At 44.1% G+C, this 18,770-nt stretch overlaps 1 protein-coding gene across 3 annotated transcripts in view; it reads right to left on the minus strand.

Annotated features, from left to right (window-relative positions):
- fggy (FGGY carbohydrate kinase domain containing) overlaps positions 1-18,770 on the minus strand; it is a 155,690-nt gene that overhangs the window by 98,568 nt on the left and 38,352 nt on the right. The gene's annotated exons all lie outside the window — the stretch shown is intronic.

Raw genomic sequence — 18,770 nt, forward strand, 5'->3', positions numbered from 1 at the left:
TCTTTTGGCAGTGATGGGGATTCGAACCGGCAACCTTCTGGATACCAGCACAGATCCTTAGCCTCAGAGCCACCACACCGCCACTGTATGTTGTCAATACAGGTGCTAATGTACCCAGTCACGCACTCAGCATCGTCCTGTATGCTGATAGAAGAGTCCTCCAGAGTGGCTGCAACCCTAAACACATCCCAGTCTGTCTGAGCAAGACAGACACCGTAGGTCCAAATGTAGCGTTCTACCAATAATGCTGCACAGCTTTAAGTACATAGGCAGAGCTAAAGCGGGCACCAGGGGGTGGGCCCCCCCCAACAATCCCACCTATTACAAAAATGTGTCTCCAATATCAGAATTACTTTTTTTTTTAGGATGACTGCACATCAGCTAAATGCTAATTCCATTTGTAACGAGCCCTCGTCAGTACTGGGCAGCAATTCCAGGGGCTTTGGCACAGAAAACCTAATGGAGAAAAAAAAAATCACAGGCAGACTGCAGCATCTCAATAAAAAAAATACGGAAACCATGAAAGCTCTGCAAAGCTAAGCAAGTCTGGCTGATGTGGTCAAGAGGAGCTCTGGGAAGTGCTGTCACTTCGTTGTCATTCATTTGGATACGAAAATCCCGAGCTTTGCCTCGACTTCCTTGAAGGTGCTCCACCAAGGTCACCACCAGCCTTCTGCCGCCCCGGAGTTCAAGTGTTTGAAGATGTCATTCAGAAAGCAGACATCTGCCATAATTTGCTACCCTGGCATGTGCTCTGGTGCCCACTGTTGTTCAGTCTCGTGCATGAAAGACACCATTTCTTAGAAAGGATTGAGGACCTTTCCTTTGCTCAGCCACCATTACGTAAAAATAAGTCAGAATATCCTGGCGACGAGGGGCGAGCTGCAGGCTGGAAGCTGAGAGAACGAAACTACAACAATCACAACAAGTGTCCACCACTGAGCTTTGCAACAAGCACAGACTGATGAGCAAAAGCAATGCCAGCAGCCATGCCACCCACATGTCAGAAGAGATCACCCACCTGACAGTCAGCATGTTCAGGCCCGGGCAGTACTGGGATGGGAGACCACCTAGGAAGAGCTTGGGTTGCTGCTGGACCAGCGACTTGGCTTCTTGGAGAGCACTGCTTCTAATGGGGTCTCCAGATGGGTTGTGGTACTAAGGAGCGATTCACCTTCTGAAACTGAAGGATGTGATTGGCTTACATAGTGAATCCGATTGTGAGACGGATGGTGAGCATGGGCTGGCATCTCTCTGCCCTAGGAGTCCCAAGCTCCTTATGTGGTTAGTAGTGAGTCGCCAGAAGGGTCACAGAAGATGCCAATATGAAAACAGTAGTGGGTATGCCGGCATCCTAGCAAGGATTGGACCAAACATCCTTACTGAGCCAGAAGGCCAGCAGCCACGCCACCTGCACATCAGAAGAGGTCGCCCACCTGACGCTTAACATGTTCAGGCCCGGCCAGTACTGAGATGGGAGACCACCTAGGAAGAGCTTGGGTTGCTGCTGGACCAGCGACTTGGCTTCTTGGAGGGCGCTGCTTCTAATGGGGTCTCCAGATGGGTTGTGTAATTCTTGTTGTTGCTGGCATTAAGGAGCGATTCACCTTCTGAAATTGAAGGATGTGACTGGCTTACGTAGCGACCCCGATTGTGAGACGGATGGTAAGCATGGGCTGGCATCTCTCTGCCCAGAGTCCCAAGCTCCTTTTTGTGGTTAGTAGTGAGTCGCCAGGAGCCTCACAGAAGATAACATAATGAAAACAGTAGTAGGTATGCTGGCCTCCTGGCAGGGCTGGACCAAACATCCTTACTGAGCCAGGAGGCCAGCAGCCACACCTCCTGCACATCAGAAGAGGTTGCCCACCTGACGCTCAGCATGTTCAGGCCTGGGATGGGAGACCACCTAGGATAAGCCTGGGTCACTGCGGGAAGAGATGCTGGTGAGACCCGCAGGTAGCGCTAACTCTGAGGTCTCAATGTGGATCTCAATGTCCCAGTGCAGTGACCGGGACACTGTGCTGTAGAAATGGCACCGTCCTTGGGATGAGAAGTAAAACCGAGGTCCTGACTCTCAACGGTCAGTAAAGATCCCTGGGCATCCTTTGCAAAAAAAGCAGGGTGTACCCCGATGTCCTTGCTAAATTGCCCACCAAGGCCTCGTCATTCTGGCCCCCTAATAATCGCTTGTCTCTAAGAAAGGCTATGTCTTTCTCACCACTTCACAAACACCTAACGTGTGGAGAGTGTACTGGCACACAAATGGCTGCCATCACATCATTCAGGTGGATGCCGGACATTACTGGTGGTTGAAGTGGCTCCCCACACACTGAAGTGTTTAAAGTACTGAGAAAAATGCTAAATAAATGTAAACAATTATTAATATTAGTATAATTATTATTATTGGCATTATTATAAATGTACTGTAAAAACTGCATACAAGGGACTTTTGTTGACAGCCTAGCTACCACTGCTGGAGAGACTGGCACTGCCCAATTTGCTACAATGTCAGCTGAAGAGGCTCAGTCCTCCTAAATGGGCCCATCTGGAGAGCAGCCTCTGCGACTTACCTGGTAAACTGATTGATCACTGAGTGACCCCCCCAAAAAGATGTCATCTAGTGGTACCAGTTAAACACTCGGCTCAAACAAAGAGCCACAACTCAACCTCGATGAACAAAACTTTAAACCAATGGTCAACCAAAAAAAAAAAGATGGGCTTACCACGGGCAAAATTAGAACTGAACGCGTCAACGTTTGTCTCAGTGGATATATTTCTAATGGGGGGCTATTGACATGACATTTTCGCCAGATGTCGGTAACAACCCAAGTAATCCACACATACAAAGAAATCGAAACAAATAAGTCCATAAATGAAATTCTGGGTTATAAAGTGGAATGTCACAGGGAAAAAGAATTGAACACGCTGACTGAAATGTATTTCATACTTAATTGTGGGTGATGAGAGCTTCAAGACGCCTCCTGTATGGAGAAACGAGTCGCATGAATTGCTCAGCTGTGATTTTGGCCCATTCTTCTGTCTTCACATCTTGAAGGTTCTGGGGGTCTCTTCTCTGAACTCTGATCTTTAGCTCTTTCCACTGATTCTCAATGTGATTCAAGTCAGGTGACTGACTGGGCCCATCTAGCAGCTTCTTTATTTTCTTTATTCTCTGACACCAATTGAGAGTTTCCTTGGCCGTGCATTTGGGACCCTTGTCTTGGTGAAATGTCCCCCCTCGTTTCATCTTCAGCATCCTGGTAGATGGCAGCAGATTCTTCTCAAGAATGTCCCGCTACATTTCTCCATTCATCCTTCCTTCAATTCTATGAGGTCCGCCAGCCCCACACCATGATGTTCTCTCCTCCACACTTCACTGTTGGTGTTTTTGGGGTGATGATGTGCAGAGCCATTTCTCCTCCAATGACACCCAAAGATTTCCATTTTGCTCTCCTCTGACCAGACTCTGTTCTCAGTTATTTTATTGCCTTGTCCAAATGCTGTGCAGCAAACTTGAAATGAACTTCAACGTGCGTTTTCTTCAGCGTGGTGAGCGTCCATAGAGGAGGCCATGACGGTGGAGGGCATTACTTACTGGACCTGCTCCTTCCAGGTCTTCCTGAAGCTCTCGACGAGAGGTCCTTGGCTCTTCTGATTCTTCTTTTGACAGAAATCTTTTGAGGAGAGTCTGGTTGTGGCCGGTTTATGGTGTAGTGATGTTCTTTCCACTTCAACATTAGGACCCCAACGGTGCTCACTGGAACATTCAGAAGTTTAGAGATGCATCTGTCACCAAAGCCATCAACGGTAAGGTTGTGAAGGTCTTCAGAGAGCTCTTTGCTTTTACCCATCATGAGATGCTTCTGGTGTGACACCTCAGTAATGACAGGCCATCAATGAGGACTAAAGCAGCGGATGTTCATCGGCACTGACGGGGGGCTATCAGAAGTGACAGACGTCAGCTGATTTCATGGCTTTTCGGGCCTTTTTGCACCTCCTGTTCTTCATGTGTGTCCCTGTCTCATTCAACTTTATAACCCAGAACTTCATTTATGGACTTATTTGTTTTGATTTTGTTGTATGTGTGGATTACTTGGGTTGTTACCGAAATCTGGTGAAAATTTCATGTCAATAGCCCCCCAATTAGAAATATATTTACTGAGAAAAACGGTGACGCGTTCCAATACTTATTTTCCCCGCTGTATGTACCCCCTAAAAACCCCGCGGTAAAACATCAAATCTTTCTTTTAAAAATCAGCACCTGCACCAGATCTGCGCTCTCTCCATAAAGGTCTCAACATGGCCGCAACTCGGCTCCATGCAGCAGGACACGATACCTGGAGCGCAGGCGTAAAGAGGGCTCTGAAGGGCACACTGGTGCTGGACTAGAACGACGCAAGAGTCGGACGAGGGGGAGATTAGTCCAAAAAGTGCTAAGGAATAGCAAGTGCACGAGTAAGAGGAAGACTAAACGTAAAAGCTACACCTTCACCTCGGTAGCTTACTGATCACCAGCTGCCCAGCAGTGGTAACTTTGCGAGCATCCGAGGACATTATGTATTAAAAACTGCAGTACCACCCGCCACCGAGGTGAAGAAGGAGAAAAGGCCCTGAACAAAGAAAGAAACCCACACTGAAGACCCTTCCACTTGGCATCGCCTACGCCAAACCACAAGTACTATTAAATGTAACTTAGTAGTAGTTAGGATAAATAAATCAGGCTAACATGTTGTGGTGTTGGCATCACTGCAACTGAATAGTCACAACCTTTGAGAAGAGGAGGTTTCCAGCTGTTGCAAGTTTCTAGCTAAATCCTGTAGGAAAGTTAAAACTATCTTCTCTCTTATACACACACACACACACACACAAACTCTTAGGGCTCGTTTATACTTTAAACTCAGAATGCATCATGGCTGTCACGCGCCCCCAGCGTTCATTTGACATGTCCTCTGAGCAGGTCCTCAGAAATTAACACGACGCGGGCACCAGTTGCAGTCCCAGCAAAAAGATGGGGGGGCGCAGTGTGATAAAAGTCGTACCGTGACATCGGAGTCTCTGTTTACTATCTATAGGTGACAGAAAGCTGCCTTGAGTATCCTCCGGGTTCGATGTCTGGCGAAGCAAAATGGCGACATACAGATGCAGTCGTGGTGCTTTTATATTCAATCGTCACTTATTCCCGATCGTAATGACGCGATACGTTTTAAAAGTCTCACATACCATCTTTTGTGCCATCTTCATTTTCTGGGACTTCCTCCTGACCTGACAGCAGCGGATCGCCACACAGAACACATTAAATGTATTATAATCCAACTCTCTGCACATTTAGAATCCTTCTACTTGATATCACTTTCATGATGAAATGCATTAAAGTATGTATGTTATATCTTACGTATAAATCGTTAATTTCGTTTGAATACTTTTAATAATTACACACATGGGGGTGACACGGTGGCGGAGCAGGTAGCACTGCTGTCTCGCAGTCACGTCGCTGGTATTCCCTGCCTGGAGTTTCCACCCTGTGCTTCAGTTTCCTTCCAAAGATATGCAGATGTGGTGACACTAAAATGACGCCAGTGTGTATGTGTGTGCTTGTAATTACCTTGTGATGAGCTGATGCCCCGTCCAGGGATTGTTTCTGCCTCGTGGCCAATGCTCGCTGGAATAGACACATCCCTGGATTGATGGAATTAATCATTAAACATCCTTTTCAGAGATTTTGCGGTAAGGTGTCATCAGAATTTAATGGCTGTTCCAGGCAATTCACAACACAACGAAGCTGAAGCTGTGCTCACCGTGATGATGTCTCACACTGCCACCTGCTGGAATCTTCCAGATTTACGTAAAGTACACGCGCAGGTATAAACAGCATCCGCTGGAGCATGTGTCATGTCTCGTGAAGTATAAACCTGGCCTAACTCTGTGTTTGTGTCTCGTATGGAAGGGGGGGGTTCAACAACAACATTTATTTCTATAGCATATTTTCATACAAATAATGTGGCAGACTAGTTCTGAGCAAACGAACGTCACAGCATAGGCCACAGAAGCCTAGTAACCAGCTGAAGAACTTCTCCAGCTTGACCACATGAATTAAAAGATCAAAATTTATAAGTAATGTGCCCTTTTCTTGAGAAGGGTAAAAAAGTTCAAGTTAGCTATCATAATATTATGTTTGTTATTGTCCACTGTCTATATATGAGGGTAAATCAAAAAGTAAAGACAACTTGAAATTACGCGGTAACTGCAATGGTTAACAACATGTCGCAATGGCTTATGGGTAGTTTAAAACACACATACACAGTGCAGCGCTGAAGCCAGGGTCAAACAAACACGGATGGTCCGCAGTAGGATTATACCACTGTTGAAAAGACTTCTTTGGGCAGAGTGAGTGACACCAAATTTCACAAGATACTGAATGTCTTGTTTTTTTCTGCAAAAATAAAGTCGAGACTGTAGCGGAACTCGTCGTACCTGCTAATCGTTCACAGAGCGTGGGCTCCATCAGGCAGCCCACAATTGGCTGTCGCAAAAACAAGTGCTGGAAAGTTGGCACAGAGTTGGTAAGTGGGACAAGGCCAGCGACTTCCAGTCATGTAAAGCGACACGGTCCAGCGATGAGAACAGCAACTGCAGTCGGAATGCCTGACGTAACACTTTACGTAAATCTGGAAGATTCTACCAGGTGGCAGTGCGAGATATCATCACGGTGAGAACAGGTTCGGCTTCACTGTGTTGTGAATTGCCTGGAACATCCATTAAATTCCGATGACACCTTATCGCAATATCTCTGAAAAGGATGTTTAATGATTAAATCCATACATCCAGGGATTTATCTATCCCAGCAAAAAAAGTCACACCATGTAATATTGGCTTAAATGGTCCGAATGCACCGGAGTTTTATTCCATGCGGAAAATTTTAAAGGAATAACCCACTCAAAAAATGAAACTTTTTATATGTTACTTACGCCATGTAGTTTGTAAGAAAAGGCAGTGTGGTGTAGCGGTTAAGGCTTTAGACTTCAAACCCTGACGTTGGGGGGTTCAAATCCCGCCACTGACACTGTGTGACCCTGAGCACGTCGCTTCACCCGCCTGTGCTCCGATTTAAAAAAACAAAAGAAAGGTAACCAATTGTATCTCAAATGTTGCAAAAGCCCCTTTGGATGAAAGTATCGTCCAAACAAATAAGTGAAACAGGTTTAATGTCATGTTTCCATGTGGATAGTAAATAAGGTTTCTGATAGAATAAGCGTCCAGATGTTGAACTCCAGGCCTGGTGGGCCGCAGTGGCTGCAGGTTTTCATTCTCACCCTTTTCCTAATCAGCCAGTTTTCACTGCTCGTTGATTTCTATTCCCTTCATTTTCATAGCCCTGTTTTTAAAAATTCAGTCCTCTGAGTTGATTCTTTTCTTCATTAAATGGCAGCCAAACAGAAATGAGACGTGAAACGAGCCGACAGATGACCTGCTAAACTGGGATTTCAAACTCCAGCCAGTTTCTTAATGAGAAGCCAATTCTTGCTGTTAATTGAACTCGTTATTTAATTGTTGCTCTCATCCTGCCACAGCAGACATTCCCTAAACTGTTGATCTTCTCTTTTCTAAGAACAACGTCAAAATGTTTTGGTGACCTGAGAGATCAGCCTGGCAGAGACCACCTTCACCTTTCTTTATTTTCAGATATTGTGTGGTGGGCGCAGGTGAGTTGCTCATGTTTAGTGTCTCATTGCTGTTTGGCTGCTAATTAATTAAGGAAAAAGAAACAACTGAGGGAGGCGGTGGAGTCAAGTTAATTAAAACTTATACAAAAGAAGTTAATTAGCAGCCAAAACTGGTCACTGATGAAGAAGATGGTTAGAATGAAAGCCTGCAGCCACTGCGGCCCTCCAGGACCAGAGTTCCACATCCATGATGTGTGGTGACAAAAACCGGACCACAGTAAACAATATCAGCTTTATCCACAAAAAAAACTCTCACGTGGCGTAATCCACATGTCAAGACGCCCATTCGTAGGCTGTAGTGCTGCATAGCATACCAGGAATGAAAAAGTGCTGAACCGGCAAATTCTTAAAATGGAAATTAGGCCAGCATTATGTAAAATTGTGAAAATGTGACTCAAAGTGCTTTACGTCGCCGTTATGGAAAGGTAACCTCGGGGCACAGAGACACAAACCAGGCAGTCGGACGGAGATGAGGGAATAATTTGCTTATAAGGCAAATGAAAAAGTCAGAGCTGAACATGCGCCAGTCTGCTAATGCCGTCACAAGGCTTGTCTCGCCAAAGGAGGCAGCGGGGCAAATGTTTCCGGGCATTTATTCGCTGCTCATCCCAATGTCTTCCAGGGGATCGAAACTCAACTGGTGTGAAATGGTATTGTGGGGGATGAGGAATGAAGAAGTAGTTTGGGGGTGCCAGCGCGGACCTCCTTGTTTGGTAACAAATCTTAACCTTTAAACCTCCGTAACCAGTTATAGTCGGTTCCCAATGCAATTTGCCAGCACACCGGAGCCGAGTATATTCAGCGACGTTCATTCGTTAAGCAGCCAGTTAATGACCACTGGCGCCCCCTAGGGAATGAGCATCACTGTCCCTGGGATTGAGCCGCTGCACTAGACTAGCCTGCCAGCATCAACATTGGCCTCTGTGTGCTCACGAGCAGCCAGTTCAAGCACAGTCGGCCTCACTGATTTGCTGAATTTCATCAACAGCGTCAGTCCCACCTTCTACATATAATAGGAGATTGTTGCAGTAGTTTTTTATAGTTTTTACAGTTCATTGTCAGGGTGTAAAATGATCAGGGTTGCAGTAACTGTGATGCTCTTTGCATGAAAAAAAATGTGTTCTATGAAAATTTCACACTTTCTTGGTGAATTGTGACGTTTCCTTAAAAAGTGCAGCAAGAAACAAAAAAGCAAAACAAAGGAGCTGGTGGTGGATGCAGTGGATTCTCCATGATTGACAGGAGTCTGCTCAGCGCCCGTCGCTCTGCCACGGATGTCGAAACTGTCCAGCTCCGTGCCTACAATAGAGGCCCCTCATGGACCCCGTGATCATCAGAGGTGACTGTGCAGAGGGTGCAGATCTATAAATACCTGGGAGTGCAGCTGGATGACAAACTGGACTGGACTGCCAATACTGATGCTCTGTGTAAGAAAGGACAGAGCTGACTATACTTCATTAGAAGACTGGCGTCCTTCAACATCTGCAATAAGATGCTGCAGATGTTCTATCAGACGGTTGTGGCGAGCGCCTTCTTCTACGCGGTGGTGTGCTGGGGAGGCAGCATAAAGAAGAGGGAAAAATTGATGAGGAAGGCAGTCTCTATTGTAGGCACGGAGCTGGACAGTTTCGACATCCGTGGCAGAGCGACGGGCGCTGAGCAGACTCCTGTCAATCATGGAGAATCCACTGCATCCACTGACAGAGGAGCAGCTTCAGTGACAGACTGCTGTCACCGTCCTGCTCCATTTACAGACTGAGGAGACCCCACATTATGCGACTCTTCAGTTCCACCTGGGCGGGCAAACATTAACACAACACAAGATTATAGACCGTTATACCTGCCTGGCACTCTCTACCCTACATTTTTTAACTTGCAATGCTTTTTTTTTATCACTCTTTAATTTAATATTGTTATTTTTCAGTATGCTGCTGCTGGAGTATGGGGATTTCCCCTTGGGGATTAATAAAGTATCTATCTATCTATCTATCTATCTATCTATCTATCTATCTATCTATCTATCTATCTATCTATCTATCTATCTATCTATCTATCTATCTATCTATCTATCTATCTATCTATCTATCTATCTATCTATCTATCTATCTATCTATCTATCTATCTATCTATCTATTGTGGACTTGGCCCGGACACAGACAGGTGGACATGTTGTTATCACCACCACACGTTTTATTTACACTATTTACAATTATTTCAGTGGTCACACAGACCCAGTCACGTGCACAAAAACCCCCGAAAATACTCAGTCCTGGCCACAATGCCTCTCTTCGGGCCGCCTCCACACCTCCCCTGTGCTTCGTCCTGCCTCCTCCCGACTCCAGCTCTGAATGAATGGAGACGGCCCCTTTTATACAGTCCCCGGATGAGCACCAGGTGTTCCCGGCATTCCTCGCTTGGCCACGCCCCAGCGTGGCGGAACAGCCGGCTGTCCTCCCGGCAGCTCCCCAGGTGTCTCTCAAAGTCTTCCCCCCAGCACTTCCTGGTGTGGCGGAAGTGCTGGGGCAACAGGTCCCCAAGGCACTGGGGCGCCTCCTGCCGGTGACCACGGGCCCCTACAGGGTGGGGCTTCCATGCCCTGTACCCGTGGCCCCCAAAGCAACCAGGAAGGCAGCCCCCACGTAGTCCCAGATGAGCACACGCCCACTTCCGGTCTTCCAAGGCATCCCGGCCGGGTCATCACCCCTGACATCCACGACACTATCTATCTATCTATTATATAGTGCCTATCTATCTATCTATCTGTCTATTTATTATATAGTGCCTATCTATCTATCTATCTATCTATCTATCATATAGTGCCTATCTATCTAACTATCTATCTATTATATAGTGCCTATCTATCTATCTATCTATCTATTATATAGTGCCTTTCACTCTATCAATCTATCTATCTATTATATAGTGCCTTTCATATCTATCTATCTATAATATAGTGCCTTAACTATCTATCTATCTATTATATAGTGCCTTTCATATCTATCTATCTATCTATCTATCATATAGTGCCTATCTATCTATCTGTCTATCTATTATATAGTGCCTTTCATATCTATCTATCTATCTATTATATAGTGCCTATCCTCTATCTATCTGTCTATCTATTATATAGTGCCTATCTATCAATCTATCTATCTATTATATAGTGCCTTTCATATCTATCTATCTATAATATAGTGCCTTAACTATCTATCTATCTATTATATAGTGCCTTTCATATCTATCTATCTATCTATCTATCTATATATCTTACAACCTATAAAAATCTCAAACGCAGAGTATCACGGTGAACTTTTTATCTCTCTGTACATATTTTGAAACATTTAGAGCTCAGTGAACTAAACAAATGCAAATTGACAGTCATGTTGTGACCAATGCTGTTTAAAACGTAAAGGACTCCTTCACATGACACCCAGTCAATACTTGGTAGCAGCACCAACAACTGCTTGCAATCGCTTTGGATCGCCATCTACAAGCTTAGCACACCTGGGTGGAGGCCATTTTTCCCATTCTTCCTTGCAGAACTGCTCCAACTGCGCAAAGTGTGAAGGCTTTCGTTTGTGAACTGTAATTTTGAGATCACGGCACAAATTTTCAGTCGAATTCAGATCCAGACCCTGGCTAGGCCACTGTGAAACCTGGATCTTCTTTTTGTCAAACCACGCTTTGGTTACTTTGGCACACCGTTTCAGGTCATTGTCCTGCTGAAAGTGGTAGCATCATCAGAGTCTCAATTTCATGGCTGACATTTGAAGGTTTTCTTCCAAAATCTGGATCTACTTCTCACTATCCATTCTTCCTTCAATATGGACAAGGGACCGAGTGCCTGCCCTAGAGAAGCAGCCCCAAAGCATGATGCCCCCCCACACACCAACATGATTGATTGTAGGTATGGTGTTTGCCAGATCATTGGCAGTCCCTTCCATCCGCCTTTGTGTTGAGGCCAGTAAGTTCAGTTTGGGTCTCATCAGACCAAAGTACAGGACTCCAGAATGCAGGACTCTTGTCAAGATGTCTGTCAGCGAATTCCAATCGAGCTTTCAGATGACATTTGTTTTCAGTGGTGGCTTTTTTCTGGTAACTCTGCCATACAGCCCCTTCGTCATTATAGTCTTGTGCACATTCACTCCAGCTGCTGGTCACCCAGAGCCACCTCAGGATTTGCACGGACATCTCTGAGTGGTTTTCTTGACATTTTCTTTGTTATTTTAACAGGGTGGCCTGACGTAGGCCGCTTCACTAGGCTTCCAGTTGTCTTTTCATGGCCTGCACGGTGGACACACTGAGGCAAAGGAGCTGGGCAATCTTCTTGGCACCATTGCCATCTTTAAACTTCTTAATCCCAGTGCATCTCAAGTCATTCGAAAGTTCAATGTCAGTTTCTGAGGTTTCAGCAAATAAGTTGTCATGTTCCTAAGAACTGGCCTGAATGACCACTGAGAGACCAGTCAACACGCCAGAGGGTTAATGGCGTGACTGTTTATGCCTGTTCTCATTACCCTTAACAATCAGACCGTCTCCGAGCTATTAGGGCTCCAATACTCAGTCAACAGTACATTTCACTGATGCATTCTTTATCATTGCAGCATAACTTGATTTTCAGGATTTTTTAGTGCAAATTTATTGTCCAAGAGGCCCTCATTTATACGTAACAGTATGAAACTAAAGATGCATTTTCAAAGAAAAACATGACAGGAAATTTAAACTTTGTCTAGGGGGCCGAATGCTGTTTCACCCCACTGTATGCTCAGCGGCCACTGCGCCTTCATCGGAGTCCTTTATCTCTCTCTTTGTCACCAGAGCTTCTATCTCTATGACTATCATACAACCACAGAGCCTGTGATGCAAGGGGATCAGCGCTATATACTCGAGGGGGCTGCCCCTCTCACTACCCTACCTGCGTTAAGCAGCATGGAGCATACCGCGCTTAATCCAGCAGTGAAGACAACAACGTGCAATAAATCTATGCAGAACAATAGAGTATTGTCATAATATTCTCACTGTGGAGAGCTAATGTGCCTCTCAAATGAAAACAATGCAAAAAAAAAAAAAACAACATGGGGAAGGGCAAATCCAAAGCATTACACACATCTGAATCTGTGAGCAGGTGACACACCATCTGTGGTCCAGCGACCCACGTCCTGCTTACAGAGGACTCAAAGCAGATAGATAGATAGATAGATAGATAGATAGATAGATAGATAGAGTGAAAGGCACTATATAATAGATAGATAGATAGATAGATAGATAGATAGATAGATAGATAGATAGATAGATAGATAGATAGATAGATACTTTATTAAATAGATACTTTATTAATCCCAAGGGGAAATTCACATAATCCAGCAGCAGTATACTGATACAAAGAAACAATATTAAATTAAATAGTAATAAAAATGAAAAAAATTAAAATAAAATTAATGTTAGCATTACACACATCTGAATCTGTGAGCAGGTGACACACCATCTGTGGTCCAGCGACCCACGTCCTGCTTACAGAGGACTCAAAGCATTACGCACATCTGAATCTGTTCCTCGGACAGTCACAGTCAGGGCGACTGATGGAACGGTCCTTACGGATGACACTGCAGTTGTGACCCGCTGGGCTGGCTACTCTGAGCAGTTGTTCAAAGCTGATCCTCCATCTAGGACGTTGGATATCTCTGGTCCACGGTTCTTGAGGCTGATCCTCCAATTAGCTGTGAACCCCTAAGTCTCACTGAGATGGCACAGGTGGTGAACCAGCTTTGGGGGGGCTGCAGGGATCTGTGGTATCCGAGGTGAACCTCTCCTGACTGGTGGTAAGGCTGTCCTCCTGGCATTGTAAGCAATCTTTACTTCCATTTGGGAGACTGGCATCATCCCAACTGACTTGGAAAACGGGACTTGTCGTACCTATCTGGAAAGGGAACGGTGATCGCCTGGATTGCAGCAACTACAGGGGGATAACACTGCCCTCGGTGCCGGGTAAGGTCCTTGTTAGGGTCATCCTCAATAGGATCCGTGATCACTTGCTCACCTACCAGCGACCAGAACAGTCTGGTTTTATGCCTAAGAAGTCGACCATCGACCGCTTCCTGGCACTGTGGGTTCTAATGGAGCACAAACACGAATATTGGCAGAGTTTCTTTGCAGCCTTTTTTGATTTTCGCAAAGCATTCGACTCAGTTGATCGAGCTGCCCTGTGGGACATCCTGAGGGCCCACAGGATCCCTTCAAGGTTGCTGGATATCATGGCTGGCCTGTCCACTGGTACTGTGAGTGCTGTGCAGAGTGGAGGCAGGACCTCTGTGTTTTTCCCAGTTAATTCTGCGGTTCGTCAGCAGTGTGTTCTGCTCCTACTCTGTTCAGTGTTTGTATGGACTGGGTGATGGGCAGAGCTGTGGGGCATCTGTTGGTGAAGAAAGATTCACGGATCTTGACTTTGCTGACGATGCTGTGATCTTCACAGAGTCAATGGAGGCTCTGATCGGGGCTCTCAAGAGACTGAGCGAGGAGAATTTGTAGCCTGATTCAATCGGGCTCACTAGTAGTAATAATCAAAGAATCTCACTTCTCAAAACGGACTTGTCGGGGATCGAACCCATGAAGTTTTGATTACCAGTCAACAGTTGATACCGTTGCATCACCGAAGCAGTCGTAGTAAATGTGTGTCAATATCACACCCTAACACGGGTTGTTTTTCTGCAGTTATATTTTTGAATAAAAGCGCACTTGTTCTGTTGAAAGTGTTTCTTTGATACTTGGCCTTCAGGCTTCACACATTATAAACTTCATGTCTACATTTTGTCAATTATTACTAAAACATGAAAAACGTTTCTGTGCTAATGATGTGTTTACATAGATTGTTGTAGACACGGAACACACATGAAATGCATGTGTTCTAAATAACGATAAAGTATTTGTAAAAGGTGTGATTTTGCTTGACTTCTCACTCTATACAACTCCAAGCAACTGACACGCAGGTAAACAGACTTGAGCTGAGACAACTGTGTGGGGTGGGTGATGTGACAGCTGGCTGCTTATCAACACATTTACAGGACAAAAGACGCTGACGGAGCGGTGCAAAGTGATTTCAGGTGGGACGGATCTACGAGTTTTTTCGTAAGCTCTGGTAATTCTAGTGTTAAGTTGTACGCCACATTGAACAGAAAGACTGCAATTCAGATTGTGGATCGTGATTTTGTGTTAAAAGGATCGTGATTTTTTGGAAAGATTGCCCACCCCTAATTTGACTAATCAAATTTTCAAATTTATGTAGGAGTCATTAACCCTTTGGCGAGCTACTTGGAAAGGGGTTGTGAGCTACCAGTAACTCGCGAGCGACGTGTTGGAGACCCCTGATCTAGTACCTTGGCTGGCTCAGTACCCAGAGTCTTTAGCTGCCCTTAAAGTGCCCGGTCTCCCCAGCTGCTTGTAACTGTCTCACAGGAAGCCCAGACCCACATTTCCAGAAGTCTTCGAGGAGTCCTGTGCCCTCTAGAGGCAAGGAGGTTCTACTACCTCTGGTGTGCCCTCCATCACTTCACTCATTTTTACTTTCTCGTATACTAATGATGAAAAAATATATAGTAGTGGTAAATATACAGTAGAAAGTATTGTAATCATGAAAAAATTCAACCTTGAGATGTTGATGAATCTCCACATTTTTTACAATTATGTCTATGTGTGGGCGTGTGTAGGGAAACACGATAACGTGAAAACGCTTTGAGCTTGATAAATGAGGATCATCATATGGGTGTTTTATCAAAATGTTACTTTTCTATCAACTTTTGGCCAACAAACATCAACTGGAAGTGGTACTTTACCTGCACACATGTCTACATTTTTCAAATAAACTGGTACTTAGTTTAAATAAACAAGTAATTGAAATTTAATATCGTTGTTAGTTAGGGTAAAAAAACATATAGATATAGAATTTCATCTTAATCAGATAACCAGAAATGATATCAGCGATAAAAGCACAGGCACACTTGAGGTCAGCCGCACTCCCGAGTCACACCGAGTGCTCCTGACATCAGCGCACACCTCGTAATATTAAGAGTGTGGTACAACCACACATATAACTGGTCACACTGATTACACTCTAAAGACAGACAAACAGACATATCAGGAACGTGATGAGGTTGGGGGTCACGACTGGGCCTGGCTGATCATCAACAAAAACGAGCAAAGGCCAGTGAGGATGGCCGATGGCGGAGCTGCGTTTGAACCTGCTGGCTCCCCTTCCCTGCGGCTTTTCTGCTTTGTTTTTTTTTTTTGCTTCGTTTTAGCGGGTCTTTGCTTCGTCAAATTAAGACACACTGTCAAGGATTAATGCGTCTCCTCAAGTTGTGGATGACTTCATACTTGGCTCTCAACCCACAGTGTTCATGGCAGAAGGCCAGCGCTTCACTCAGCGACTCCCCCTGTAGCCCCCCCACCACCACCACCCGCCACTCCTCCTCCTCCACCTCGTCCCTGCCTCTATCATCTCTTCACTTTTCAGGCCTGACCCTGCTATCCTCAGCTAAACTACAAAAGTAAACTGCCGCTCCCTCCGTCTGGCAGTCTGAGCGTTGAATGTGCAGCTGTGCTTATCATTCTGAGCCAGAGGGGCGTAAGTGAAATGGCACAGATGTGCTAGGGAACTGCACCAGTGCCACACAGAGAAGATGGCACCAGTGTCCTGGCATACTGACCGGAGACTGCTACAGTGGAGAAACGGGACAACAGGACCACATCACAGAAAGAAGAGCAACACGATGGAGACACTCGACCACCAAAACAGAAAACTAAAACCGCAGTTAAGAACACGGCCATAGAATGTCATACGGATACGCGCTCGATAAAGAAAAAGAGACAAAACAAAAGAGAAAGTGGTGATTTGACACTGAGGAATGAAAACTGTGAAAACGACAGATAGATAGATAGATAAATAGTTAGATATGAAAGGCACTATATAATAGATAGACAGAGTTAAAGGCACTATAAGATAGATAGATAGATAGATAGATAGATAGATAGATAGATAGATAGATAGATAGATAGATAGATAGATAGATAGATAGATAGATAGATAGATAGATAGATAGATAGATAGATAGATAGATAGATAGATAGATAGATAGATAGATATGAAAGGCACTATATAACAGATAGATAGATAGATAGATAGATAGATAGATAGATATAGATATGAAAGGCACTATATAATAGATAGATAGATAGATAGATAGATAGATAAATAGATAGATAGATAGATAGATAGATAGATATGAAAGGCACTATAATAGATAGATAGATAGATAAATAGATAGATAGATAGATAGATAGATATGAAAGGCACTATAATAGATAGATAGATAGATAGATAGATAGATAGATAGATAGATAGATAGATAGATAGATATGAAAGGCACTATATAATAAATAGATAGATAGATAGATAAATAGATAGATAGATAGATAGATAGATATGAAAGGCACTATAATAGATAGATAGATAGATAGATAGATAGATAGATAGATAGATAGATAGATATGAAAGGCACTATAATAGATAGATAGATAGATAGATAGATAGATAGATAGATAGATAGATAGATATGATATATAATAGATAGATATAGATAGATAGATAGATAGATAGATATGTATGATAGATAGATAGATAGATATGAAAGGCACTATATAATAGATAGATAGATAGATAGATATGAAAGGCACTATATAATAGATAGATAGATAGATAGATAGATAGATAGATAGATGTGAAAGGCACTATATAATAGATAGACAGAGTGAAAGGCACTATAAGATAGATAGATAGATAGATAGATAGATAGATAGATAGATAGATAGATAGATGTGAAAGGCACTATATAATAGATAGACAGAGTGAAAGGCACTATAAGATAGATAGATAGATAGATATGAAAGGGACTAGATTCTATAAGACACTACCATACAGTAGGATGATATTCAGATAATCTCTCAATTAAGATTAAAAGATCAAATGAAAGGTAAAAGGTTCACTGCTGGGCTGATAACGGGGCCTCCGACCTGAAAACTGCATCACTGTAAGGATAAAACCCGGGCCAGAGACAAAGACATAACACTAGTGACAGAACTCAACACCATATAGGGAGGTTAGGAGCGGGCGCTGATACAGCACGTTGCCGTACCCACCACACGACAAACCAACTCAGGATCCCAGATTAGGACCCCGAGTGCAGCCATGCAATGGGTGACACCTCAGCACCTCACTAGTTCAGATGGAGTGGAACATGTGAGGTTTTTTTTTAATGGTGCCTGGAGTGTCAATTCGACTCACAATAAAATCTAACAGAAACAACTAAAGAGAAAAACGGCAGCGCTGACTGGTATCAGGGTCTACATCTTCACAGCGAGCAATGAAAACTGCACCACTGTAACGGTGAACCCACCCCACGGACAAAGGCACAATGTTAAGGAGAGACTTGACCACCGTAATGGCAAATTCAAGCCACAGTGTAAGAGACACAACTACAGGAGAGGTGAACAGCACCAGTGTACTGATATCAGGGCCGATGACTTGCCAGTGAAAAATGAGAACTGCACCACTACAAGGGTGAAATCGCCTACAAACAAAGACACACCTAAATGTAAATGGATAAGGTCACAATACAGTCCAACAGTCTCAACTAAGAAGAAATATAAAACCACTGTACTGATATTACAACATGATGGTGAACAATGAAAACTGCACCACTGTAATGGTAAACCCAGACAGACCCTCAGCCACTGATTTTAACTACTGCACTAATTCAATTAACGGGATACAAGTGGCAATCATGAAAGACGTATTATATTGAAACTACAGTGGGATTTTCTCCGTTCACTAAGTTGAAGCACGAAAAATTAACAGACCCAAGTGTGCCCCCTATTGACCAAATTGGATTAGCTTCAACAGCCACCCTGACCCTTTCGAGACAGTTGTGTGAATGGTGACATTTACCAGACTGGAAGCTATTAATTAAGTAGGCCACATCAGAGCACAATTCCCCTTCT

The sequence above is a fragment of the Polypterus senegalus genome, chromosome 14 (genome assembly GCF_016835505.1).
Source record: "Polypterus senegalus isolate Bchr_013 chromosome 14, ASM1683550v1, whole genome shotgun sequence".
Lineage (NCBI taxonomy): Eukaryota > Metazoa > Chordata > Cladistia > Polypteriformes > Polypteridae > Polypterus > Polypterus senegalus.